The sequence below is a fragment of the Mixophyes fleayi genome, chromosome 2, assembly GCF_038048845.1.
Source record: "Mixophyes fleayi isolate aMixFle1 chromosome 2, aMixFle1.hap1, whole genome shotgun sequence".
In the NCBI taxonomy this organism is placed as follows: Eukaryota; Metazoa; Chordata; class Amphibia; order Anura; family Limnodynastidae; genus Mixophyes; species Mixophyes fleayi.
The window spans coordinates 317,050,410-317,053,959 of record NC_134403.1 but is presented as its reverse complement, the minus strand read 5'-3'; positions in this window follow the sequence as shown (position 1 = coordinate 317,053,959).

Sequence of the window (3,550 nt, the reverse complement as noted above, 5' to 3'; positions counted from 1 at the left end):
GCAGCCCGGCCCTGCTCAGGGCGGAAGGAGGACAGACTGGGCTATGTGCTATGTGCGCATGCGCACACTGACTGGCCTGCACCGCTCTCATATGCTCTTTGTGGCTACTCTCTGCATGGCTCCTAACAATGACAAACGTGATGCCGGCACACCCCACATGCAGGGAGAAGGGTCCCAGGTGCCGCCCAATTGCTAAGTATAGATTTATTTTCTTTTAATTAATGCCAGCAGTGTGGCACCATAGGCTCCAATGCAGTGCACACCACTGGTTTAAATATTCCCTGAGAATACCACTCTGAGATTATCCATCTTCCATATCTATATTTATTAGAGATCTGGTTACTTTAACACCTTGCAATGTATACAGACAGATCTTTAGTTACAAATTATTCCTTCATCCATGCAATACACTCCTTAAATTGTTAGGGAGGCTGAACTTTCCCTTGGTTTTGAGAATTGCACATAGCCCAAAACACTTCTTCAGATTCAGCCATAAGTGTTTTATCACAAGCTGCACAAATCCTTTGCTTTTTGATTCCCCTTTTCTTTCTCCAGGCTCTTCAAGAGCACCGAGAATGAATAGACAAACCAACGACAATGTTTTTGTATATTATATAAAACACACCTGGAGCGAGTGTTATTTAGCAATTTGGTATTGGGCTCAAGCTGCATTTTACAGACCAATATGAAGCTGCTTGCATTGTGAAGTGATAACAGAGCACTCTTCATTTGTACACAGCATGCTTCTTTATAGGATTTCCTAGTGCACACACATGTGCAGATACCACTCTAAGGCTTGGCTTTCAAATATACTATGTATTACCAATGCTGCTCCCTGGGGTTCCAGCACAGCAATCCCCAGGTCACCCATCTGACTTCAGTTTACACCACAAGTTGTGCATCGCTGGAATGAGAAAACCAGATAATCTAAGCACACACAAACCCCCCCCCCCAAAAAAAACCTCTTAGCTGACCTGTCTAACCAGAGACAGAAAATGACGTGTAGGTAGGGATGGAGCTGGCATTTATACTCTGAGGGGGCATTTTTCTTTGACATGTCTCTACTATGGGGGTTGCCTGTTTGTTTAGCTAAATGCTGCCATGGAGGAGTGAGGAGGTAATCTAGATGAAACTTTCATTAGTTGCGTCCATTTTATGCAAAGCAATGCCCAGTATAAAGCATTTTTCAAAGATTGATAGTGTAGGTGGCAAAAAAGCCCAAAAAAATGTTTAAACATACAAGATGAGGCTCACTAGCAACTACCCACTGGCATGACAAAGGTGCACCATGTAACTACAAAAATACACAACACCATAGCTCTAATCTTGATGGTGTTGGACAAGATTCTAAACAAAAAGAAAAAAAAAAAAAGTGTTTTTAATCTCATAAACAAGAAAAGTTAGACATAGAACGGGTATAAAATACGCATTTTATTACATAAATCAATAAAATAGTGCGAACTGAATATCACAGTAAAAATCAAAACATCAATCTATTAATAACAGTAAATATACATGCACTGACATGCAGCAGAGCTAGGAACTATTAAACAAGCAATGCCAAGAACTCAATAAATTATAAAAACAGGTACAGTTCTCAATTAAGTCCAGAACTTCACTGTTCCTTAACGGCAATAAATAAAAAGATATGCTCCAAATGAGTAGGATACTGAATACGAGCAGAGTGTGTTCTTTAGAACAGTAATTGGAACTCTGTGTGTATACAGTATATAACCATTCAGTAAATGGATTAAGTCAGTACGATAGACTAAAAATGTATTCCAAGTGATTCAAATATAAAATTCATATGCAGATTGTAAAAGATAACTCGCTCTTTAGCGTCTCTCTGTCGGTGTCCAGCATGTTGGCTCTGTATCCTCACAGGTGGCTTCGATTCAAAAGAGCACTGCTCAGCTGTTCTTGCAGTAACCAGACAGTGGAGGAAAGTTCTGTTTGGATCAGACCAGATGAAATTCAATTGTGATATCCTCTAATAGTGCTATACAAGAACAGGTAACGTGTTTCGTTAACTTCATTTGGACTTTTCTCAGCCTGGTCACAGATCAAATAAAGAAAGCTTTATATAGGGGATGGGAGATCATTTAGCAGAATACATCCGTTTTGATTGAAACCAGTTCACTCCCCCAATCCATAATCATGAAAAACGTCTAAGTCTGCCATTAGTGCATTGAAAAAAATAAATAAAAAAAATATAAAAATCTACAATTTACATATTTAATAAAGTATAAAAAACAGATCTTCTATTATTACCTAAATATAAACATATATGGTAGTAGTGGAAGGTACTGTACATGAGTCCATCTTGGAATTCCAGAAAGAGACCTTTATGGAAGGATCAGAGCAGAATACCAGAAAGGGAAAAAAAAAAAAAGCCACACACTACCCTTGGACATTTTGCAACTTACCAACTGGAAGATGCTGCAAAGACGTGTCAAGAAGTATTGTGGTCTGCTGAATCCAATTTGGAACTTTTTAGCCTCATTTGCTAAGGTATATGTATGGTTCAAATCAAACACTGCACACCTGCCAGATAACGCCATCCCTAACATGTAGTGTAAGAGGATTCTTTTCAGAGGCAGTAACTAGCATTGTTGTCAAGATCAACGGTGCACATTACAGACAAAACCTACCAAAAACCTCAAATCAGATCAGAAGTTTGCCTTTTAATAGGTAAATACCTCATAGTAAACTGCAAGAATAGATGTCCTTGGAGTTGCCCAGTCCTGACAATAATTCTATCTAAAATATGTGGCAAACTTGCTGTACATTACCACTTTCAATTTAGCAAGGAGGAAAGGACAACTGTTGCTCCCCCTCTTCAGAGTGAAAATAGGCTTATCCATAAAAGGTTACAAGCTCTAATATCTAATATAATTTTTTTTTTGGGGGGGGGGGGGGGGGGTGGGCACCACGTGGAGGGGATACTTATAAGAGCTACAGTGTATTATTTTGTTCAAACTCTTGTTTTAAATATTTTTTTTCATTTATATTATAAATAATAATACCCTTTCAAGATAAAAGTATATTATGTCATGTTAAGCTTGAAATAACCTATATATTTATATATGTGCAAGTAAAAAAAAATAATTTGCATTTATACAGATTTAACTTCTATGTGTTCTATAGAGCCTGATGATGGAGGAATGGATGAACTTGGAACAGAAATCGTTGAAACATTTAGATAAGCAGTTACAGGGTTTATAGTTACAGCTGGCTTTACCACAATACAGCAGAGAACGGTCATAGTTCACCCAGTGTTTAGTATGAACACTACTTACTGCTCCACAGAGATAAATGATCCCTATTCCAAGTGAAAAACCACTGCATTCACCCTGCACCTTAACTGATCAAACACATCATAAGCCTTGTGTACACAGCCCAATTGTTTAGAAACCAATAATAAAAGTTTACAATCGCACGTCGCTGTACCTACTCTGCATCCTTCATGATCATCATTTGCAATGTGCCGCAAAACTCTGCAGCACCAGATAGTTTCTATACTTGTCTTTTTTCTTCCATATTGTATCAT